Source organism: Dermacentor albipictus, chromosome 1, assembly GCF_038994185.2.
Source record: "Dermacentor albipictus isolate Rhodes 1998 colony chromosome 1, USDA_Dalb.pri_finalv2, whole genome shotgun sequence".
Lineage (NCBI taxonomy): Eukaryota > Metazoa > Arthropoda > Arachnida > Ixodida > Ixodidae > Dermacentor > Dermacentor albipictus.
In genome coordinates, this window is record NC_091821.1 from 230,173,504 (window position 1) to 230,199,500 (window position 25,997).

Genomic DNA, 25,997 nt, shown 5'->3' on the forward strand with positions numbered 1-25,997 from the left:
ATTCTATTCGTATTCGAAATTCAGAATATTCGCACACCCATACGTTTGTTGGACAAAGGTTGTACAAGAAAGACATGAGTTCTAAACCACAACAAACTTGAACACACACACACACACACACACACACACACACACACACACACACACACACACACACACATATATATATATATATATATATATATATATATATATATATATATATATATATATATATATATAAAGGCCGCAATTCAGAGAGACAAAGTTAAGCACATGACTCCAAAGGCTGCAGTCAGGAACGACAGCCGCCCCTATATAGTAAACGCGCTAAGTTCAAACGGCGTAACTGAGCACAGCGGCAATTCGTTATGCCTAAGTTGTTAGTTATAAAATTTGTTTAGAAAAATGACAGCGCCACATTTTGCTCGCGACGTTTCCCAGGGGCTATTTTCTCACGAGGAGACAAATTGAACGATTTTCACGAAGGGTGAATGGCCTTTTATTTTTGTCACTTCCTGCAAAGGAAGCGAGGTAAACCTGGTTTCAGTCATGACGAGCGGATAGCCTGATGAAATTGTTATATATATATATATATATATATATATATATATATATATATATATATATATATATATATATATATATATATATATATATATATATATATATATATATATATATATATATTATTGATTTATTGATTTATTTATTTATTTATTTATTTATTTAACATAGTCGATCCCCTGCCGATGACTTTCGCACTATTGCCACAATTCTGAAACTTCCCCACATTACGTGAACGTAAGTGTACCAAGGGCGCGCCGTCAATAGGTGGTCGTTACGCTTTCGCCACAATGGCCGCGGGTGTCCTCGCCCCTGAGACGAGCGCGTGACGCCTGTTTCAGGGTCAGACCGCGCTATACAGCGAACGGCCTTTGTCATGCTCGGCTCTTCAGCTGACGCGCCGTCGCACGTGAGAAGAGAACGCGGTCCTGAAGCTATGCCACTTGCTTCAACAGGCTAAATATTTAAATGCAGCCAACGATTTGGAATACAGCACAGTCGAGGTAACAATGTGTTATTGCGTTAGCATTCTCATGTCACGCACTTTCCGGTGACTATCTATCTATCTATCTATCTATCTATCTATCTATCTATCTATCTATCTATCTATCTATCTATCTATCTATCTATCTATCTATCTATCTATCTAATGGTTAGCGCATAGGGCTGCTGTGCTGCGGTAACTGGGTTCGCAACCAACCGTCAGACCAACTTGGGTCACTGAGTATGCGCGAATGTGTACATAAGTGCCGCTCTCAACCGAACATCTTTCATGCCGACATGGGTCACGGTAGATGCGGGACTGGGTAGGCGCCGCTGTTCGAAGGAATTCTTTCACGCCGATTTCGAGCACTGACGATGCCAACTTGGGCCACTGGGTATATGCGCAAAAATGAGGTTGACTTACGAGCTGTTGAGAGAGAATCTCAATTGCGACAAAGTTCGGGCCTCATACCACTGAGCTTGCTGTCAGTGGATACAAATAGCTCATGTTCGAAAACATATGCTTCTGCGCTGTACCGCTCTTCAGTATGAACGTATTTGACGGCAACTTGGGTAACTAGGTATGTGCCGCTGGGAATGTGCCGCTCTACAATGACGAAAAATATCCGTTAATTTTCTCTGGTCCTGAGCGGCATCGCGAACCCACGTCCCAAGGGTTCTTCAATGACAACAACCCGACGCATTAACAGGCTGCGCCACAAATGCACTTGTTATGTGCCGCTTTCAATGACCGCCTTTCACGCCAACGCTTTAAAGGGAAGCTTAAGAGTTTTCCAGAAGAAATGAGTGAAGAGCTGTACGTAATGGTTTTCAACCCTCCGAATTCGAATATCGCACCGAAATTGAGCGAAACAAAGTGCAAACAGATTTTATTTGGACGAAAAGTGCAGTAGAAAACTCGGGGCAGCTTGCGCGCCTCGTTTCCGCCTGTGATTGGTCGGGCGCCTCGTCACGTCAACAATGGTGTTCGTCCGGACCGACCGTTGCCGCTACACATGAAGCACGGTGGAAGGTGGTTTGGCGCTGTTGTTTTGCTGAGACGGTAATGGTAAATTTCGAGAGCTTGCGTTTTTCTGAGGAGTTCGGCGTTGCTCCCTATAGATGTGCGAGCCGATTGCGAGGAGCCGGCCTCTCCAAGAAGCAAAAGATGCTTGCAGCAAGCAGTACTTTCGACGTGAACGAAAGCGAAGTGTTAGCATCTCCTCGTGTTAGAAATGTTCTTTGGGGGGTATGTTTTTTGCAAAGCTGCATTCAGCGATCCAATGAGATCGTTTCCGGGCAAACAAATGTACTGTTATGTTCCTGCATGCCTCGTCGTGGAAGGTAAGCCGGGATGCGATCGTCGGTACTTGTGCGCTGCCCCAAAGCTGTCGGCAATCTGCACAGACAGGTTACATGCGGGAAAAGTTTTCCGGCTCTTGTAGCACGTGTGGTGACCTTCATCAGCGCACCATCCGCACGCTACTCGTAATCGGAACCATAAAGGCGGCGAATTCCGTCGGCTACGTGAGACGGTCGTTTTATCTCTGTGCGCGAGAGAAGGGGGAGCGCAGCGTACTGGCGTGCGCCGGCTTTCACACACATGCAAACTTTACACTTGCACTATGGTAGCTTCATGTAGGCTCTTTCACAACACACGTGCGAATACAATATTAACGGCTGTTTGCGACGAAACCAGCGTCAAGGGTGGGAGATAAACATGCACCTTCTGTTCAGCGTGCTAACACGACGGAGCTAGCAGTGAATCAAAATCAAGGTTTGGATGAGTTCATGTATTCATAAGGTCTTCCAAGACCAGTTACCATCCGTCCGCCCGTACCCGTCCCGTCTTTGTGCGTTCGTTGCCCCAACCTTTTCGCTCTGCGTTTAGAAAGGATGCTAGCAGCAAGTCGTACTTTCACTCATTCACGCATTATTGATAAAGTCTGGTAGTATAATCGTCGTCACGGAAGTGGTTAGAGCACAGCACTGTTGTTCTTGAGCGCTTGAAATTCTTTCGATTCACAGCAGCCTCCCACTTAGCTGAAAGCTTCTTCTCATGCGGGAAGTAATGGAACATCGGAACATCGTCGCGGCCGCTGGTGTTCGTGCAACCGTAGGCAGCACAGAACGCCCGCATGATGGCCCCACCACTTCAATTGATGCTGCGCGCGTCAACTACCACTCTACATACACACAAGGAAAGGAATGCAGGCTCGAGCGAGGCAGATTATGACGGCACGCACGCAGAAACAAGCGCGGTCAGGCACGGTCGCGGAGACTGCGAAGGAGCGAAACACCAGTGCTGACGTCACTACGCCGCAGCTTCCGGTCTCCGCTCGCATCGTCAGCGTCAGCAGCAGCGCGCGGCGCTCGACGGGGGGCGGAGCGACAACGCAATTTTAACCGGCCATTACGTCGTTCCTAAGTGAAAAATCCCGCCCAAAATTTTACGTGCATGGTTTATAAGGTTCCCGCATCCGTATATGAGCGTCTTATTGAATTCGACAGACTCTTCAGCTTCCCTTTAACGAGCTGCGCCATGAATGCACCGGGTATGTGCCGCTCTTCAATGAATCTCTCGCCAACTTCGGTCACGGAGTATGTGCCACTAAGCGTGCGGCAAGCGAGGGAAGAATTTGCATATATATATATATATATATATATATATATATATATATATATATATATATATATATATATATATATATATATATATATATATATATATATAGTTATGGCTGAGGAAATCACGCTGGCCCCGGTAGAAAATGAAGAACAAGAGTACGTCGTGCTCTTTTTCTTCACACACACACACGCACACACACACACACACACACACACACGCATATATATATATATATATATATATATATATATATATATATATATATATATATATATATATATATATATACCGGTTCGTGAAGCCCTGAGAGCGGCAGAAGAAAGGAGAAAGGCAGGGAGTGTAACCACAAGGAAAAATCCTGTTTGATTTTGGGGAAGGGGGTAAGGGGAGGTAAAGAGATATAAAAGTAGAGAGAGAGAGAGAGACTGATATTAGAATTCGGCCTTCGGGGCCCATCCAGACCTCCATTTTAGCCCAATATATACAAAAATCCTCGCATGAGAGTGCAGATTTAAAAAAGAATATGACACGCAGTCACGAACACTGGCATTGTACTTCACCAAAACGCATTATCTGCTAGAAGTTGGGGGCGTTGTGCTGTCGTTCGTGCGCATACGTCTTCCACTGCTTACCAGCAGCAGTGGCTATGGCGTACCGGTGCCGAACACCATGTCATGGGTTCCATCCCCCCAGCCTCGGCAGATCCATTCCATTGAAGCCGGAATGGAAAAACACTAGCGTACCGTGCTTTGGGGGCACTTTCACAGATTGCCAGGTCGTCGAAATATGTTCAGTAGCCGCATGACAATGCCGCTTCTTTCATAGCCCGTGAGTTGCTTTCGGAGGTTAAGCCAGCGATAATTTAAAATTTCACAATCTTACCTGAAATAAAATACAAACGTGCGCAAACAGCGATTCTCGTGTACGATATATATATATATATATATATAATATATATATATATATATATATATATATATATATATATATATATATATATATATATATATATATATATATATATATATATATATATATATATATATATATATATATATATATATATATATATATATATATATATATATATATATATATATATATATATATATATATATAAACACTCAGACGCACACCCACGCAAAAGCCCTTTCCGAAACATTACATGGCATCTCTAGCCAAGCTTCTGCTCTCTGCTTGGCGGCTCATATTCGGTTTGACAGCGCCGGTACCCTCCGGAAGAGTCGGCGATGCAAAAGCTTGTCGCGCTTTTTTATGGTCTACGGCAGCACACAAGAGCTTTCGAAGAACAGCGCCAATGCAGTGTTTCACGTACACCTTATTAAGGTGTGTTGGAACTTAAGCGTCTGAGCACCAACATACATTCCATTACCATGTTTCCTTACTATTTTTCGCGCATTTATCTTCGACGGTCACAGACATTCCACGAGGAAGTGCATGTATAGACTGCGCATACAGTTGGAATAAAACACGACGTAAATTATTTTATAACTGCATTTTTCAACTGCAAATGCCAACATTCGATAACGTCAGTATCCAAAGCATTCAAAACGTTCGCGCCACTGACAATATTCTTGAATCCGCGATTGTATGTCCATGGTAGAATTAATTTGCTAAAGTATCCTGCAAAAGGTGAAACATGTCAGCTTATACTTTCCTATATCCGTTCCGTTCTCTATCTTCTCTTACTCGGAAATTTCCGTTGTCGTTGGTCGCGGAAAGCCGGAAATTACGTCTAGAGCGGTTATACTCGTAGCACGCTGCGTGACTACTGCTGCGGCCGCTACTAATTGTGTGCCTCCGGATGCCAATAGAGAAAGGCCGTGACGAATCTGCCTTTTGCATAGACGACCTTGAGGGACGCTCCCGGTGTGGGCCGCTTCAGCGCAGCATGCATCAAACACGGGAAGAGCGGCGGCAAGGGAGCCAACCATATATGCAGGCAGTGCGCATGTTTGTGCCCGCGAGCACAGGGGCGTCTATATTGTCTTTTGCGAGACGAAAACACACCGCCGTGCCCCAGAAGCAAAGTGCGCGCCTCGTTGACCCGCATAGCGGGGGCCACTCTTCCAGCGTTGAAATAGTGGCACCGCCGACGTGCCATCACGACGCATGGCTCGGCACGCCCACGCGCGTGCCCCATCTCGTGCCTCACTTCCTCGCCCTTTCATGCATGCTCTGCCACAAACAGCAACATCGTGAGCGCACTCGCGGAAAGTGGTCGCCTCTCATTTGCCCGATGGACATCGCGTGAGCGCATATCTCCGCGGACTCGCCACCCACGGCATGCGTGTTGTGGGCAACAGCCGCGCGGTGAGGATCCAAGGGAGCGACGTGTGGTACACACCGTGAATCAAACCGCAAACTGCGCTTCGTGGAGTTTCGTACTCTCTTAGTGTGAGAAGCTCTATGCTGCGCGGTAGGAGGGCGTCCGCGAAACGGTTCGCAACGCAAATCGCGCGTGACGTATTCGCATTCCTTGTTCCTCCTTCCCGGCGTTGTGGCGTCAACAACATCGCCCCGCCGGCGCGAACCACAGAAGGGAATGATAGGCGCCGTTCGCCCCATCATTCAAAGAAAAACGTCCGTCACTCTTTAACTCAAGCCTTAACTTGGTTACTGCAAAGAACTCTCTTGACTCTTAGCAGACTTGGCGACCTTGCTCAATCATTTGTCAAAGAACAGTGACGCTGTGGCGCTTTCCCTCCCAAGCCACTGTGATCGTCATCACGCCATTTGGATGTATATTTCCTTCCAGTATAAATCCCACGACACGCGCTGCTAAAGTGATATCTCATCCTCCTCTTTCTCTGCCGCCGCCGCCACCGACGATGAGGACAAATGTATCTCGCTCTAAATAGCGCGCTTAATTAAGTGTTTCAGATTTTGTTAAATAATTTCTGTGCACGCAACGGCTTTTTTAGAGGAATTAAAATACAGTTGTGCAAAGTTTCAGTGCAAAACCTGCATTCCTTGCTCTTAGCCAGAGTATGTAAATAAATTCTATCCCCTTGTAAGACGTCCAGCAATTCTGGTAAGTTGTTTTTCCGTCCACTTTCATTTTCTTTTTATTATTTCGACATTTCACTTGGAGGAACAGTAGATTTACCCAGTTCCCCAATGCTTTCTTCGACTTCATTGTCCGTTGGCTTCGTGTGCTTGTGGCCAACGAAAGATTGAGCCCCTGGACTCCATAATTACCACCCGGCTTCCGATTCCACACTTTGGACGTGTGCCCTAACGCGAATACAGTTAAGAAGTTCGTTAGTCAAACTTTATAACTTTGAAAATTTGACATTTTGATTTGTCGTGCCAAGTAATGTGCGTCTTCCATAGGCGTTGTATTTCTTAATCTGTTCAAAGTAAAAACAACAATAAAGAGAGAGAGAGAGAGAGAGAGAGAGAGAGAGAGAGAGAGAGAAATAAACGTGCGTTATATGATGAACCAGTGCTTTGGATGCACGAATGCTCATAGCAGGTACGTTCTCCAGTGCACAATTACTATTATCCCACCTAACGGAGCAACAATGAAGCGTTCGCTGATTTCATTTTGTCTGAGACTTCCATATTTCTCCATTTCCCCCGCGACCATTAGGTTTCATAAGCGAGGTAGAAGTTCTCTTTAGTACCAGCAGCCGTTCTTCCAAGATGACTTAATCGACAGTAATTACTCATGCCTTAAACAAAACTTTAAAAAAAATTATATTGTGGGGTTTTACGTGCCAAAACCACATTCTGATTATGAGGCACGCCGTAGTGGAGGACTCCGGAAATTTCGACCACCCGGGGTTCTTCAACGTGCACCTAAATTAAACAAAAACTTGGCTGCACAGAGCTGTACCTTTTCTTTTTATAAAGATGATTGAAAACTTTAACTGCTCTGTTTACCGAAGGTGACTAAAGCAACTGCGCGCCATTTCTCTGCCTTTATGCGAATGAGTTACCTTTTTTCTTTCTTTACCCCCGCCTTTTCTTTGTACATTAGTCCCGACATCTAAGATTAGTACATTCTATAGCATCCTTCCAAAAACAGTTTCGATATCTAGAGCATGCGCAGGTGACGTGAATAGATCTCGAACGCGAAGAGAAAGAAATGAATTGAGAACGTAGCGAAAGAACAAGTGCAACCATTCCCCGCACTTACGGCTGGTGCTTCCTCAGACGTACCGCGCGCGAAGTCCGAGCGGAAACGGGTGCGTAAACAAGAGAAGGTCATTTGTTGCGTAGCAGCAGCAAAAAAGAAAACAAAAGAAAAAAAAGAAGTGGGAGGGGGGGGGGGTACATGGTTCGCTAGCGTCCGCGAAGTCAGCAGCGCTCGATTTCGCTGAGACGTGCATGAAGAGAAAGCAAACAGTACGGGACTTTTGAGCTCTTCCACGCGAGACGCAAACAGGTGTCTTCCACCTGAGGTTTCCCTCCATGCAGGCACGCATCGCATTCTTCGCTTACGTTCTCAGTTGTCACGGAGGCTACAGCGGAGCGCACATTTGCCCAAGTTATTCGCGGCTGTCAATAGTGTTTCGCGGGCATCTTTGTTTTTGTTTTTTTAATTTATTTTCGCGGGCATCTTTGTTATGTTGCGAACTTACAAACCTAAAAGGCTTCATGACAGAATGGCCGTGAAGCTTTTAGTTTTGATTGGTTACATTGACGCATTGTATATGAAAGTGCGCAAGAATATGTCTTTCTTCATTGCAGTCACCGAGGTCGCGGGATCGAATCCCGGCCACGGCGGCCGCATTTCGATGGGGGCAAAATGCGAAAACACCCGTGTGCTTAGATTTAGGTGCACGTTAAAGAACCCCAGGTGGTCAAAATTTCCGGAGTCCTCCACTACGGCGTGCCTCATAATCAGAAAGTGGTTTTGGCACGTAAAACCCCAAATATTATTATTATTATTCATTGCAGTCACAGCAGAAAATGTCTGCATTGATACCACAGCATACTTTCTGCAGTACATATTCGTTGTCTTCTTTCTAATTTATGATTAAATGAAAAAACGTGCAATTCATCATTGGTGCTGCGTTTGCGCGGTCGTTTCTGTTGGTTTTGTTTTCTACTGGCTCATTTGTTATTGGACTTGTCTGTTTATTATTATTGTTGTTATTATTATTACTATTATTATTATTCAAGGTAACGTATAACGCAGCATTAGTAAATTTTTCAGTGATTGCATCATATCCTGCGAATGAGCTTTAATTTTTGTTTTCTGACTTCTTATGCCGCATTTCGTTTGCTGGCAAGACACGACTTGGCCCACAACAATGCGCTTAGCAAGCAGCAGAAATCAAGCCAACGGAACACTTCTGTCGACGCTTAGTCGAACTACACTGTACCAAATGATCCTATGCACTATGACGTGCGAGGCCAGCTGCAGCGGCAAGTCGCGCGTCAGCACATGCGCGACGGCGCGTGCTATGTAGACGAGCTCACCGTTTCGTGCGCAGTAGCGGAGTGCGTCGCAGCGTAGGACTTCAGTGGCTCGGTTGAGTTACCGACACGTCCAACGTCGTCCGCGCATCAACACCGGGCCGGCGCCGCGTCGTCTCCGGCATGTGCGCCGCTGCCGGTTGCGCAAGTTGGTGCCTGGCCGGCGGTCACCATTGGAACAACGCGGTCCTGACGTGACGCTCGCGTCACGGCCGGAGAGGAGGAGCTGCGCGTCGCTTGTATAACGACGCGCTGCTGCGGATGCCTGCCGGTGAAGGGCGCGCCGTCGTTGCCGCGGTGCTGCACGCACACCGCTGGAACGGGGAAAAAAAATGTATCCGTTAGTGGGATTACTCATAGGGAGGTGCCAGTGCAACTCGCGGCTGTTGCGTGCCGCTGTGCGCTCGACGCTGCCTCGGGACAGCAGCCAAAGCTGGAGACGCGCGCTTGTCAGCACTGGGGCCCCAGTTTATTTGACTGATGTCCAACTGGGTAGCTTCCCCTGGGACGCCCACAGATGAACGCGTTGAATAGCCACTTATTGTGAGATTGGAGTTGTAAAATATACGCTTGCGCGTGAAGAGCAGCAATAGTTTGTAAATAAAGAAAAATAAAAGAGGCAAAAATAAAAAATAAAAAATAAAGAGGCGAGGCGCTATCCTGGACACTTTCCGCCACATTGTCGAATCCTGCAACGATGGCAGCCAACCAGAAGGGCTGTAGCAGCAGGGTCAATCAGAGCTGGCAAACATGGCGAATTCGACAGTTTTGGCGGAATTTGACCATGTCCAGGATACCACCCCTGGTGAGCTAACAGGCAATATACACAACACCGTAGGACGGTCATCTTCTTGTGCTACGACTTGGGCTTGTGTTGCTGATGTAGCTTATGACAAGCCAGCAAGCTGACCCGTCTGAGCGGTTGTTGAACTTTAATGAAGGCCGCACAAGGCCAGCCAGCTCAGCGGCACACCGTGCTGCACGAGGCTGCTACCATGGTATTGCGACTCGACCAATAATAAAAGGAAGTTAGCGTTGAATTGCAATACCCTGGCGAAGGGCCAACGGAGTGGCCAGGCGTGCCGCTATGCTGGCCGGCGGCTTGAGCCTCTTGTCCAAAGCAGTTCAAGACGACCGAGGCATGGCAGCGCATGCTCCTATGCGCTGCCCCATGGTCAGGCCTCCGCCATGCGTGCTTCTTGCTGTGCTATGGCTCCTTGGATTTTTGCAGAGTTGATTGAGTGATGGGACGTCAAACGTCTCAAAGCGGGCAGTCGCACCCGCGACCTCGTTCTAAACAGCAGACTGTAGCCACTGAGCTACCGTGGTGGCGGGTTCCTTGCTGTCTTCTTGCGGATGTCGATGTGGATGATATCCTCATTCGCGCGACCACTAAATCATTGTGGTTTATGAGCACGGTAACCTCGGCAAAGACAGTGCTTTGCGGACGCGGTACGGTGCCGCAACAATGAAATAACGTTTCAAAGGACCTGTTGCGTCCCGCATGTGTCGAAAATGTTAAATTGAAGGCAAATATGGATGAGCAGTAACTCGGGGAAACTGGCGAATCGTTATGAAACCGTGCGTGCGTGCGTATGTGCATGTGTGCGTGTGCGTGCGTGCGTGCGTGCGTGTGTGTGTGTGTGTGTGTGTGTGTGTGTGTGTGTGTGTGTGTGTGTGTGTGTGTGTGTCTGTGTCTGTGCCTGTGTCTGGGTGTCTGTGTGCCTGTGTGTATGTGTGTGTGTGTGCCTGTCTGTCTGTGTGTGTGTGTGCGCGTGTGCGTGTGCGTGTGCGTCTGTGTCTGTCTGTCTGTCTGTCTGTCTGTCTGTCTGTCTGTCTGTCTGTCTGTCTGTCTGTCTGTCTGTCTGTCTGTCTGTCTGTCTGTCTGTCTCTGTGTGTGCGTGCGTGTGTGTGTGTGTGTGTGTGTGTGTGTGTGTGTGTGTGTGTGTGTGTGTGTGTGTGTGTGTGTGTGTGTCTGTGTCTGTGCCTGTGTCTGGGTGTCTGTGTGCCTGTGTGTATGTGTGTGTGTGTGCCTGTCTGTCTGTGTGTGTGTGTGCGCGTGTGCGTGTGCGTGTGCGTCTGTGTCTGTCTGTCTGTCTGTCTGTCTGTCTGTCTGTCTGTCTGTCTGTCTGTCTGTCTGTCTGTCTCTGTGTGTGCGTGCGTGTGTGTGTGTGTGTGTGTGTGTGTGTGTGTGTGTGTGTGTGTGTGTGTGTGTGTGTGTGTGTGTGTGTGTGTGTGTGTGTGTGTGTGTGTGTGTGTGTGTGTGTGTGTGTGTGTGTGTGTGTGTCGAAGGGAAATGTTCCAGGTTAATCTTGACCACATCAGTTCTTGTTAACGCACACCCTAAAATCGGTACACGAGCGTTTTTTGCATTCTGCTCCCCATCGGAATGCTGGTGCATCCACCGGGACTGGAACTCGTGATCCTGAGCTCATCAAAACACCCATAATGCTTGCTTTAATGAGACAAACCTTAGCGCATTTAACAAGTGGCTCTGGGGCGGAGCAATTCCCAATAGTGGTTCAGAATTATGATGCTGGGAATTTTTTTGTCTGTTAAAGAAATTCTATAGGTAAGACGGTAGGCAAAATAATAAAAAGTGCTTGATGACCCAACCCAAATGAACGTTTCGTTTCTCTTCTTACGCTTACTCTCACGTTGGTTCGCACCGACTACCACCATTTAAACGAAACTCTCGTTCGGCCTGTTCGACAATAATAATTATTCCTTTTTTTTTTTACTGTTGTGTTGTTAGAGCTGGCCTATGCTTTCTATCTCTTGTATCGATAAGCGAGCGAAAAAGAGAAGCTGCTACCGATGCCAACGCGTCTCCTATACATACAGAGATTTATATTTTCTTTAGTTATGAGGTGCAGTAGTTGTGTTATTAAAACACACGTTATTTAAAAGGTGACACACCTAAAAGGTGATCGTAGGCACTCCTCCACATAGTCCGAACGACCTGGCTTTAATAAATTTTAACTGTGACTGCAACGTAGCTACAGTTCATTGTTATTCATATTTACTTTAACGTGGCTGAAGGTTACTATAAGCAAGGGTTAATTGATAGTGTTCAACAACGTCATCGGTTATTTCGTGGTAAAGCCTAGCCGACTCGCTCGTCTTATGCGCCTTGTTGTCGCGGTTATCGGAACCGATTCGTTCTCGAGCCAACAAGAAAACCACAAAAGTACGAGAGAACGAGAGAACACTGAAAGGACGAAAAGCGCGCAAAATGCGAGCTTGGGACAGTGATTGAGCTGATTAGCTCAATATGTATCTGTAATGGGAAATAAACATATAATGAAGGGCTAAAGGACGGCATCGCAGCAAAAGAAAGAAAGAAAGAAAGAAAGAAAGGAAAGAAAGAAAGAAAGAAAGTAGGCGTGGCTGCTGTATGCTGAAACCCGACGCTCGAACGGGCACGCAGGAACGTTGAACTAAGACCGACGTGGGCACAGCAAAGTGTTCCTCAATCTACTCCGTCCCCGGCATACGAGCTAAGAAAAAAAAAAGAAAAAAAATTGTTGCTGCAGAACAGGCATCCCGTGCGATGCCTCACACAATGTAATGAATTAAACATATAGGGTGTGAGCAGTTCTTCAACCCTCCTCGCCTCATGTGCTCCCACGTCTTTCCTGTTTCCCTGCGTCTCCGGGGCGTTGTCCGCGACGGTATGCCACATTGCATGCGAATATCTAGCTCAATATGTGACCATTACGTGCACATTAATTATATTGTACTCTGTGTGCATAGGACAGGCATATGCACCCGGGAAACGAAGGAGTTGGTAGAATATGGGACGCACAACGTCTATTCTTAGTAATCGATGTTCGCAATCTATATAGCAGTTGGTGAACTGTAGGAATTGCTTAATTTTGAAACACGAAAAGTAAAGGAGAGAAAGAAAGGGGGGGGGGCAGAGCGGGAAGTAACCTGGGCCCGTATTCGCAACAAAATGTGTCACGCTTGAACTGTTCGCAAGAGCAAGCGCCAGGCAACGGCAATATTGCATGGCCATATAATTAGTGGATGTGCCTGACCCCATGACAAGCACCTCCTCAGAGCGAAAAGCTTTGTGTATTCGGCTCCTGAGCACTTTGCTGCTGGGAATTCTTCTATGACCGTAACCTCTTGTACGTGTGTTACTTTGCGCAGTTACAGTGTTACAGAGTAGTGTAAACACTGTTAACCTATTTATGCACTCACTCTGAGTGCACGTGGGGGGTTATCGCCACTCTTCTGTGCTGTCGGTATTGTGGATCAGCGCTTATCTTTCAGTAAAATTAGAAGGTTTGAACGCAGACATATACTTGGCTACTGATACTTGGACGCGAGCGTCGATTCGAACACCTGCCCTAGACCTCACTGGGTACCTTGGTGGTGAAAGTTCAATATTTTAAGGGTTTGGCGAATATACGAAGTTCTGAATGCAAATCGAATATTGCACATCAACTACTCGTATTCCTGTTCAAAAAAGGAACTACTTGGTATATTAGAATGCTCGAAACTGACTAAATATTTTGCAACAACCTACTGGTAAAGTCTTGCTATTGTTTTCGGTACGTTAAATAAAATATCGCAAATTATCAGGAGTGACACGGCGACAATTTTTTTTCGAAGCAATGCAGAAACAACATGGGTATTGTAAGCGTTGTTTTCGGCTCTGCAATGGAAGCCTACGTGGCAACTGCGATTTTTCTATGTAGTCTGTGGTCTAATGTTTTTGGGAATTTAGTCATGTAGCAGTTTCATCTTTTACCTTACAACTGCAGCGATGTTTTTCCTTGTGGCAGGCGCGTTTACATGTGTTTGCAGCACAAAAGCCTTTCGGCACGCCCCCCCCCCCCCGCCTTTTTTTTTTCTCCACAACTTGTGATCTTCTTTAGCCAAGCATTTATTTAACGTCTATGGAAAGCTAGTAACACAGCAGCCATTGATTCTTGGAAAGCTTGTTTGTAACCGGCCTATAATATGTTGAGAGGCTATTCGTACAGTATTTTTTATTGAAATTAACAATCTTGCGTAAAAAAACTGATCGTATGTTCACAATTCAGTACAGCGTGGTACCAAATTATACCGAAATATATATTTCTGCTTCAAATATATGAGTCTGCGTTTCATTAATCGATATTTGTTTCTAGTATACTCTGTACTTACAGTTCGTATTCGATTTGTTTTCGAAAAAGTTTATGCTCTCCCACCTCTAAATATTTCACTTCTGAACAAAGGGACAGCGCTGTATGTATGTATGTATGTATGTATGTATGTATGTATGTATGTATGTATGTATGTATGTATGTATGTATGTATGTATGTATGTATGTATGTATGTATGTATGTATGTATGTATGTATGTATGTATGTATGTATGTATGTATGTATGTAATGTTTCTGTCGATTGTTTCTCTTTTACGGTGAAAGATGTATATGACTACCTTTCCGTAGTTCTTTCGCCATCCGGCAACAGAAACGGACTTAGCGATTTCTAGCAAACCTACGGGTGCAGTGCGCCGGCGCATGATGTCAAAATGCTGAACAGATTAGAACGCCCGCCGTGAAAAATAGCGTGGCGTCAAGGTTATCGCAGTATATCAGCAGGAGAGGCATCGGCGCTAAAAACGGCTGCATTAGCGATGGGGCGGCCACGTACAGTTCGTACACCCGAAGAACAACATGCGCACCAGGAGCGCTGGAGGGAACAGGAACGAAAATGTAAACGGCGCCGGCGCGAAACGACCACCGACGAAGAACGTTCCCGCGATGCTGAACGGAAACGACAATCGCGATCCCCGGCACCTCCGAACGAACAACGACGCCAGACTCGCAACGCAAAAAATGACAACCATTCCACTCTGTGAAGATGGAATGACAGCGAAAGCACTTTGCTTTTCGTTTGAGACCTTTGACTGTCGTCAGCTTTCACTGCCATTCCATCTTCACAGGCTGGAATGGTTGTCATACTTTTTTTTTACATTTTGCGATTACTTCTCTCGCTTTAGTGGGCAGGAGGGAATAGTCTAAAACGCATGTTAGATTGGCAACCGTGATGGGGTCGTTCAGATAGTAACACCATGCTCTCCAGTGTATCATAGCTCTTCTTTCTAACGCTGAGAAGCTTCTTCAAATATATATTGTAAGGTCAATCACTCGGAGATCGCGTTAGCGCACGTGAGGAATGGTCTGTGAACATCTGGAGCCTGTACAAGTACGCGCTTGAAGTTCGTTATGCGGCCCGCACTGCTGGACACTCATGAACCTTTTCATCTCTTGATAACTTGTATGTAAATTTAAGTACGTAAATTCCGACTCACAATAATGAATTGTCAATTATTTCTTCAACATTTCTTTCCTATATACACTCTAAGAAAAAAAGGACTAAAAGGGGTAGGGAGGTTAGTCCTTTTGGGGACTAACTGATTTGCCACAACCATTAGTCCTTTTGAGGACGAACTGACATGGGATGAACTGTTACTCCCCATGCGCTTACTCCTTCGGGGACTAACAGTTGCCCCTGCCCGATGGTCCTAAAGGGAGTAACTGTAATTCGTTCCGATGCTCCGCAAAGGTGGAATTATTTAAATTAGGCATTTATACCCTAATAAAAAAATTTAATGAGGTGAAAAAAAAAACGCGCCCGAGAGCAGGATTCGAACTTACGTCCTCTCGGCCACAAATCAGGTACTCTAACCACTTCACCACGCCGCTTGCTTGAGGAGAAGGGATATTTAGACAAGGTTAAGTATGGGAACTCAAGTGCGGCAGTATAAAAGTGACTCCGTATTTTGTGCAAGCTATGCAGTGAGAGTCTAACGTTGAGTGTATTTGTAACCATAAGGGACTGCGAGAAGAAATCAGCCCGAGTATTTTTAGGGTGACTTAAACTGAGGCACTACGCCATGTATACGTGTAGCGAGCTCAAGCGGGGCACCGAAGACGACAGAGAAGGGCAATTTCTCTGTCGCTTAGCGTGTGCCGTTTGAGCTACACATCGCCTCAGTTCGCAACCTCCTTGGAACGGAAGGAACTTACGTGCTGTTGACCAAGAAAATATAGCCGTCTATCAATGACTTGCGCGTTTAATGCGTATCGCTCACTTATGGGGTGCGCACGAAGGGCATGCCTCTTCACATTCCAGTTTTAAGTTTCACGTAATTATCTCACGAAGAGGCAAGGTGCTGCTTTGCATGTAGTTCAATAGGCAATACACGAACTTCGAACATTCACGATTTATAGGCAATACCGTTTTCGCCGCATCGCTCCATGACACGGACGAAAACAGCGAAGTCCCTGGGGAGTAACTGTTGCCGTTCGTCCTCCCATTGCTCTCTTTCCGAGCAGGGACTAAACACTTACTCTCCGAAATTTGCACACGACACGCACATTCATGCAGTTAGTCCTTTGAGGGACGAAAGCGCCCTTTTTAGGACTAACGGCGCAGTTACTCCCGTTTTCCCCGGGATTTTTCTTAGAGTGTAGATTGTCCTTGTCTAGTACTGGGCACCTTCGAACTTAGCCGGAGAGCTGCCGGATCGACACATCTCTTGTGCAAGTGTATATAGCTCGTTATTTATAATCGTGGAACGCCCTTACGTGTAAGTTCAAATTATGTGGATCCATAGGCCCGGATTCACAAATCTGTTCACATTACGTGGCTGTATGACTTTGTATCTTGTTACTTTTTTTTTTTTGCTAAAGCCGGTAGTTGGTTTATAGCTGCTCGTTTTTCGAAGGTGTATGAACTTCGGTTGGATTCCCTGTTAAAATACCAAATAAGCGGCAATTATTGGTTCAGAATAGGAAAACAAAGAAAGGAAGCTGTATAAGGCTATCATCAGGAACGCTTCGCCTTCGTGGTGCACTTAATTCTGACCACGTTGCTTGGTTCAATCCGCAGAAGACCGCGACGTGGCTGAGCTGCAGCAAATCGCACCGCGAGCAGCTACAGGTTTTGCGCCCTGGTGCGCACTGCGATTCGGTGGCGCTGAGCCACGTCAGGCCTCTGCCGCAGAGGGAGTCGGCAATTTGGCCTATCATGTGAGTCCAGCTTTAACAGCGAAGTACGAGACACACACACACACGCACGCACGCACACGTACACATACACACAAGGAGCGTGTTTTGTAACTATAGATTTCCTGCTCCATATCATTCGTCGCGATGCATATAGCCACTGTTATAGCCAGTCCTGGCTATATAACAGTGGCGCGCGCCGGCATGCGAGCCAATTACAAATGACAAAAACGCCGGAGAATGAAATGGAACGTAATAAGATATGGCTCCCGAGCAGGGGAACGGGAGCTAGCTGGAATTAGGTGCCACGTGGAAAATACACGCTGTCACGGATCAGCCATATTCGAAAGAAACGAATGAATCAGTTGGCAAGGACGGTCGAATTCTTGCTTCGCTTTATACGGCGCATGCCCAATGCACATGCGTTTCTATGTTTACGTGACGTGGGGCTTGCATATATATATATATATGGCTGTCGTTGTGGTCAACGACAAAAGCTGTACAATTCCGACGGTTGGCACCTGTTGCGACTGACACTCAAAGCACCGGGACCCCTTCAGTTGCTTTGCGAAGCCGCGCGTCCTGAAGAGTCGCGCGGGCTCTCTCCGTTTACTTCTGAAGCCACTTTGGCGCCCCATGGAATGTGTTAAAATTTGGCGAAATGTTACTGTACCTTCTCAAGAGAGCAGCCAGTAGTGCGGGCCGTACTCAGCACGGCTGACCTCTCGCCGGCAGTCTTGCCCGTCCTTTCGGTGCGAACTAAACAGACTCGCCCAGACGTATGCGAAATGCCATTGTCATGTCACCGTTCTCCCGTTCCCGACAAACTCTAGACAGAGTCTCGACAGAAGTGCAACAAGAGGTGCCGTTCCTTCCTGCTACCGCACACGTTCCGTTAACGCTCCTCCCCTCGCTCCCCTCCCCGCTCACATGTTTTTCTTATTTCTTTATTCACCCTTCGCATCTGCGCGTGTCACATAGCTAGCATATGAGCAAACCACGGGAACACTTTGCTTGAGACCTATCACGAAGGGAAAGAGAAGCCGGCTGCGCTGCGAACAGGATGACGTGACAATGGCGTGTTCTGGTAGATGCTCTAACTGATGATAGACTGCTAACGGGCTGCCAGCTCGCTGTTCTCTGCTGCATCACATTTCGGGAGGATTCGCCTACAACACAGCCTTTGAGGGACATTAAAAAGAAGCGTTAAGTTAGTTTAGACTGGCGGAGCATCCTTTCAAAACTGTATTTTTTTTCTTTAGCGGGAAAGCGTCGAACGTTACTGAAGAGGTTAAAGACCGACTTTCACTTTTTGATTTGTGTCCCTACCGCCCCACCCACGACTCCTGCGGGATGCGACTGACAGCACAAATTTGATTATACGTTTGCGTCATTGGACAGACTTCGTGCAAGGAACGTTCCAAAAATTTGCAATGTTAGGTAGCCGCTTACTTTCGAACGCCACGTAGTCCTTCATTATCCATATAAGTAACAGCCTAGCCAGAGGCATGCGCTGTCAAAATTTGTCACATCACGTAGCGATAGTTTAGAATTCAAACAGGCATACCACTCGTATCTCGTTCTCGCATCGTAAGAGCGTCCAGCTGACCCCAAAAAGTTAGAGAGGAGCAGGCGTTAATAATGACATGAGACGGAGGAGGAAGACTTTGTGCACACGTCAATGCGCAAGGTACTACGTCGCATAGTCAGAGGCCCCTTACGCAGACCAGCCAGTGTTATGAAACGTATAGATAGCGCCTTGGAAGCCTTGAGAGCCAACAAACATCGATGTTTGTGATCCAGGGCCCACTTGGACAGTGGTTGGTGGTGTGTCGTCCTAATGCGTTGGAGAGCGATCGTATCTGTGCATCAAATTTGGCGAGTAGCACAAATGATGAGTCAATGGTCTCTTCGCAACTATTCTCTTCGCAGGCAGCGGTGTCAGCCATTCCAATCATGGAGGAGGGGCTTTCGTGCACGCTTTCGAGGTTCCCATCCCAGTGGGTACCACGTATGACAAAGCCAATACATGAGTGCTGCCACGCATCGGTGGGGCTATATACAGGTGGACAGATGAAGGACGGAGGATTCAGGAGTGAGACTGACTGTCGCCCTCGTGTTGGCGGGGTCACCTTCCCTGCATGAAAACCTACAGGGCATCCACCCGGGACCAAAGAATTTGTGTGAAAAACGTGTTACAAACTTGTTTCATCCTGCTCTTCTGTGCAAGTAATCTTGTGCATTCTGCTCACCCTGCTTGGACTGTTTGTCCGCAGTATTTTATAAACAAAACAAAATAAATAAATAAATAAATCCCCATGAGGAGGGGCGGCCATGTCGCGATCGGTTTTTGAAGCTTTTCGGCCTAATTTCAGTACGGCTGAGCGATTCTCAGCACGTACTCAGCCGAGTGCGTGCAGGGAGGGGAGTCGAATGCACAAAGCTTTCGTTTCGTAATTGCTATTTGCCATGGACAGTCGTTTTCGTTAATAATATGCCCACTGTCAGGATTGACTGGAATTTTCTGTTCTAGCGCGATAAAAACACGGAAACAAAGAAAGGTGGACAAGGACAAGCGCTACTCACAACTGTTTAATGGAAGGATGGATAGTAGATATATATCCTCTTGTCACGCATGCGCATACGAAGCAGAATAAAACAGGCACATGCACATCAAAGGCGGTTGCGCAAGAAGTCAAATTCGGCATCCAGTAATGAGATAGAAGGCTCACTTATACACCTATTTCTATTCTTCTTGATAAAGAAAGCCTCAAGAGCGAGCCTGGAAGAGGCGTTGCCGCTCCTGCCCAGAATAGTAGTCGCAGAAAATCGAGGGTCACAACCACACGCGCTAACATGAGCCACCAAATGTGCGCCCTTATGCTCCTTTTTCTTTAGTTTTTGCGCGTGTTCCCTTAAATGGTCATTTCCGCAACGCTCGGTTTGTCCAATGACCTAGCAACCGCCTTTGATGTGCACGTGCCTGTTCTCTTCTGCTTGGTATGCGCATGCGTGACAAGAGGATATATATCTACTATCCTTCCTTCCATGAAACAGTTGTGAGTAGCGCTTGTCCTTGTCCACCTTTCTTTGTTTCCGTGTTTTTTTTATCGGGCTAAGTTACTACTTCGATTATGGACGACCAACTAGCCCAACAATCAACTCTTTTACAATTATCCAATATAGACACATCCACCCAGAATTTCGTAACACCTACGTGCGTCTAGGGGGTTGTTTTTCAGCCAATTATTACGCAACTGCAGGCTTCATTTTGTAACGATCGATTTCGTTTTCAATTCCTCTCGGTCATCGTATTGACTCAGCCGCAACTCGGACACAGCCACTTGGCGCGTGAGATGATAAAAGTATAAAAATTGAATTTGAAATGAACCGTTACAAAACCCGCTCACACGGAGGAACGCAGCATTTCGTTGAGTTCATGTTGCGTAAAGCAGCCGCATGTTAATATGGCCGTACAGTGCGAGATCACGACGCAATGGAGCTGAAAGTCGGAGCGATGCACTGAATCGTCTGCCAGACGTCTGAAGGATATCCAAAGATCTGAGACCGAATTCACGAAGCCTTTTAGAGTGCGGCTCTGAGACGCCCGTTCCTGCGACGAGCGTGGGCGGCGTAACCGAGCGAACGAGCACAGCGAAAGATGGGAGAGTTAACGCGGAATGGGAGATGGAATACGCGAGCTGTGAACGCTGGAGACTAACGAGAGCTGTCCCTGCGGTGACGTGCACACAGGAAACTGTTGTCACGCGGACCCGCTCGACAGCTCGATCCGTACTCGTATCCAGTCTCAGCCGGATCGCTCGTTTCGTACCGTCGTCTGCTCTCGTAAGCTCTCGCTCGCGCTTGTTTGGTTTGCTTGGTTTGGTCTCGTTCGCGCTAGTTTCGATTGTCGTGGTTTTCGGTTGTTTTGTAATCCGATTGCATGCGCGACGCGAGTTGTGTAGTACTTTCAGGAAGCCACGCAGCACCGGCGATTACATTGGAACCTTCGACGAGTCATGTATAAAAGCCGATGCGCTTGACCCGCAGATCAAATTTTCGACGATTGCCGACTCCCCATCTACATGTCGCTCTCAAATTCTTTGCTTCAATATATCGCGAAATGAAAACACCTATAGAGCTGCGCTCAAACTTCGCATTAGGGAATAACGTAATCGTCGGTGATTTTTTTTTTCGTCTTTTTTTTTTCTCTCGTAGGTGGCCGGCCGCCTTGGCTAATCACATGTCCGATATTATGATTGGCTGACACCTTCTCTTACGAACAATTCTAGCGTAAGAACATTCTTTGTGAATACGCGTGCCTTGGGCCCGTATTCACAAGAATCTCTTACGCTATAGAATGTGTCGTGTCCAAAACCTGACGTTCATGACGCGTTTCCAACTCCTGCAATCGCTTCCGCTGCATGCAACCAGCAGAAGCATGGCCTTCGAAATCTCATTGAGGCTGTCGCTGGAGCGTGGATTTGGACACCACCTATTCTTCATAAGAAAAAAATTTCAGTCAATCCTGAGGCTGGAAATCTTATTAACGAAGGCGGCTGGCCAATGGAAAACAGTACTTCTACGAACAAAAAGCATTGTGAATTCGCCCCTGGCCTTCGCGCCTCGTGATTTTAACCTTGTGAAACGATTCGCCCTTTTATCGGCGTAATGACGTCGCACTGTATTATAACTTTACTGTATGACTCCCCATTCCCCTCCCCACGTGTAGGGTAGCAAACTGGACTCAGTCTGGTTAACCTCCCTGCCTTTCCCTCTCTCTCTCTCTCTCTCTCTCTCTCTCTCTGTATGATCTCGGAACACGAAGCTTGACAGAGAATCTTTGTGACGAGCATTTTACATGTCCATTACCTTCGGTATGATTGCCTTATAGGCTCCGCAACGGTAAGCACAAAGTCTCGTAGCCTCATATTTGTACAGGGAATCACTTGACTTCTGCGCAATAAAACAACAGATCACGGCATATATTCTGTAGATATAATGTCGGCGCATGTGAACCTATAATGTAGACGGATCTTTTTATCGAGAAGCGCATGATACTGAGCGGCTTCTTTGATTTTCTTAAGCTTTCTACATTTGGTCTACGTCATTCTTGAGCAGGTGGGTATATTCTGCCGGATGCTACGGCTTATATACTACGGACTCTTAAACGACAACGTAGAGCCAGTCGGTGAACCTCGCTTCTGCGTAATAAAGCAATGAAACACAACGCAACACCTAGCATCTAGTATCAGTACCTGTAAAGCACACACATCTCTTTATGTCTTGTCGCCACGAAGGACGGACGACGAACGTGCTACGGTTCCGCCGTGACCCCGAAGCAGGAGATCGACGGGGTGTCGCCTTCCAAGAAGAGGAAGACCATCTCCCCTGTGCAAGAGGTCATTCCTCACAACGCGGCGGGAACAGGAGAGAAGCGCAAGAGGAGAAGCGGGGCAAGCGACTCGTCCACCGATGACGTCGGCAGCAATGAAGAGTCGCCTATGCCCAATACGGCGCGCATGGAAGTTCAGCGGTCCAGGTCCGCTAAATCGGTGTAACTATGCAACATGTTTGCCATACCACAGGCACCCGCCGCCACTGCTTCGAAGACTGGCTTCAGACAACCCGCCAGTGGACGACGCCGTGCCAAGGTAACAGATGCGTGGGCGGTGGACGCGATGAAAGCGTCCTGCAAAACGAATATTTCGGCACTCGCAAAGATGACCAAGAAACACGATTCTAAAGCGTCACCTGAGGTGCTTTGAACAGGGAAGCGCCAGATAACGGCTTACATTCTTTTTTTCAGTCTAGTATGTAGGATATTTCTACATTATTTATTCTAATAAAATATATATCTGTATATGTTTTACACTTACTAACCTGAACCTGCACTGTATTCCGCTCCATCTCTTCCCTGTTTTCTTGCTTTCCGCTTATACTCTAAACTTCTCCCGCTTATCTCGGCCGCAGAAAAGTTAACGGTCCCATATCAGATTTGAATCCCATCGCTTCTGGAAGGTGGACGTTCCCTACGCTCCCCACTGGGTGATTATTTTGGCATTCTATTACAATGCGTTGAATCACCTCCGGCTGCAGCATATACATGCCTCAGCCTGTTGCTAGTATTTTGTCGCGGCCACACATCTCCGTAGCACCACTATAGACGACGCCCTTGCGCCACTAAAGTTTTAGGCGACCACATAAATACAATCTGCAGCGGCCGCATCCCGATAACGGTAGAATACAAAAAAAAGAGAGAAAAAAAGAATGCAGTCTCGCCTCTTTCGCTCGAAAACTATTGGACCCATTAAACGTTCATCTATGCGAGATGGTAATACTGAATTCCTTGGTTCCAGATGCTAAAGTTGAATTCGATTATATTTTTCCAAATAATGCTAGCCATCTTCCCTATCAATATCTGAATAGTATTCCGGGAGATCACCTTGCACACCTGGACACGAAGACCATTATAGCAACTGGTGCTTCCGTCTGTGAAGAAAAGGCAGGTGTGGGCATTGCATCACCACATCTAAATTGGTCTTTTTCGTTTCGGCTACCTGACTTCACGCCTAGGTTTCAGGCGTAATTTTTGGCAATTGTCTTAGCTTTACGCAAATTACCACCATCTATACCAGCAGCCATAATTTTAACTTATTGCCTGTCTGTCTCTTGTTCACTAACCACCCCAAAATTGTCTGTTTCAATAAAAACTTTCTATTCTCTTCTCCCAAGACAATTACATCTAGTTCGTTTAGTGTGGGTGCCAGGCCACAAAGGCCTAGCCTTCAACAAATATGCAGGTACACTCGCAGTATCATCCTGCGATGGTCCTATAATCCCCATTTTATACCTTTGTTAGCTTTAATCACTGCGGCGTTATTCAGAAAATATACCACTACAAATAAGTTTGCGCAATCATCATTAGCAACATCTGATTTCCCGCATCTCAATTGTCCTTGGAACAACAAAAGGTGCTCCTCTAGATAAATTGAAGTAACGATTACAAGACTACTGTGCCGACTCCCTCCTCTGAACTTTTAACTCCACAGGTGTGGTTTGGGTATATCACCCTTGTGCCCTTTATGCAATGAGAGTGAATCTCTGGAATATCTTTTTGGCATGGCACCGTTTCACTATTCAACGGAAAAGATTTTTAGAAAAACCCTTCCAATAGCTTGGCTTGAATTTGACTCGTCTTGTAACTCTTTCCTTGGGGGCTATACCGCACTGCGTTACAGGCACAGGAAACGTTTGTGAAGCCCTATCCATCTTTCTGCGTGAGACAAAACGAATTTCATGTTAGAATTCTTCAAAAAGCTTATAATGTTCGCAAAATTCACAAAATATCTAGATAATGGATTATTGATATCTGTGAAAGTAGACACCTTTAATCCCATTTGCAAGATACTTACTTCACTTCAACCTAATTTATTTTTGAAAATGCTAACAGTTCCTTCACCGCCAGATTCATGGCTGATCCCCCAGAGTGCGCTCCGCCATTTCAATAGGGAACAAGAACAAGATAAAGCGAAGCAGTGGCTCGAGCGCGGCCTCAATATTATGCGCAATAAGCCTTCCACAGTTTTCTGTTTTTTTTTTATTTCTTGTCGACCATTACTTGCCTTAAGAAACCAAACCTTGGAAGAACCACTCCGCCTTCTTGGGTTAGATTTCACTGTTTATAATTTACCTTGGGTGCCTCTACTCTTGCGCACAGTGACGGGATGGTTAGCGCTGCCATCCAAGATTATATTTTAGGATCAATCAGATTTAAGCTCCAAATTCAGCATTTTCAGCTTCCTTAAGTTCCCTTTCAGCTAATTTGAATGTCGATTGTTTTATTTTTATGGTTTTGATTTAATTATTCATTTCCATAAAATCAATATCTACAGTCTCCATCTTTCGATTCTAACTTACCGTTTATAAAACTCTGTCTTGTTATTTTGTACTTTAATCTGACCTACCCGCGTCTTGGCCAATCCCCCAGGTGCTAGTATCTTCAAGGATCTACATCTACATCTACGTGCAACACCACACGGCTTCGGATCTTCACGCAAGGAAGCAACGAAAGACTGATCGGACAATGCTTCGCTACAGAGGTTGAAGACACACAGAAAACCAGTGGGAAGAAGCGAATTCCACGAGCAGCAGTCAGCCCTTCCGAACGATCAACCGTTGCCGTCCCGATGGTTTCCCGCCCCTTGGAGATTACGGAACATTGCACGAACACCAAGAGCCATTCTGCGGCACAGCGCCGAAGAATCAACAAGTCATCGCGGCGTCGGCAGAAGCTGCAGCGGCAGACCACCGCCGTAACCACTGAGGAGCGGGGGCCCGCCCAGGGCGTCGGGAATGGGTCTCGAGCACGATGGTCGAAGCCGCTGCTTGGACGGCTAACGTGGACAGAAAGCCGGCCATTGGAGGACGTCGCGTCGTCACGAATGACGGACGACGCGCTTGCGATGGCTCCGCAACGAACCCGGAACACCAGGTCGAGGGGCCGCCGCCTTCCGAGACGAAATCAGCGGTCAAGGAGGTCTTTCCTCACTACGCGGCGGGAACAAAAGAGAGCCGCAAGAGCAGAAGCGTGGCAACATGTGACTCCTCCACCGATGCTGTCGCCAGCGCTGAAGAGCCGCCCGAGTCCAAGACGACGCGCTTGGAATTTCGGGAGTCTAGGTCCGCTAGACTGGAGGAGCTTTGCAAGACTCGCACCATGCAGCTGACACCCGCCACCACGGTTTGCAAGTGCACCATGGTTTGCAAGAGAGTGCCTTCAGAAAGCGTTCTGGTGGACGAATCAGTGAACTTTTCTCTTAGTTCCTGATTGCGCGATATGAATAGCGATAAAGCTCAAGAGTATACAGTCTTT

At 46.7% G+C, this 25,997-nt stretch overlaps 1 protein-coding gene across 1 annotated transcript in view; it reads right to left on the minus strand.

Moving 5' to 3' along the window:
• Positions 1 to 17,929, minus strand: part of LOC139054274 (uncharacterized) — a 44,209-nt gene extending 26,280 nt beyond the window's left edge. The window contains exons 1-2 of the mRNA XM_070531021.1: positions 17,796 to 17,929; positions 9,113 to 9,423 (exon numbers count right to left, since the gene is read on the minus strand). The gene's annotated coding sequence lies outside the window, so the exon portion shown is untranslated. The remainder of the gene's footprint in view (positions 1 to 9,112; positions 9,424 to 17,795) is intronic.
• Between the last annotated feature and the right edge of the window lie 8,068 nt (positions 17,930 to 25,997).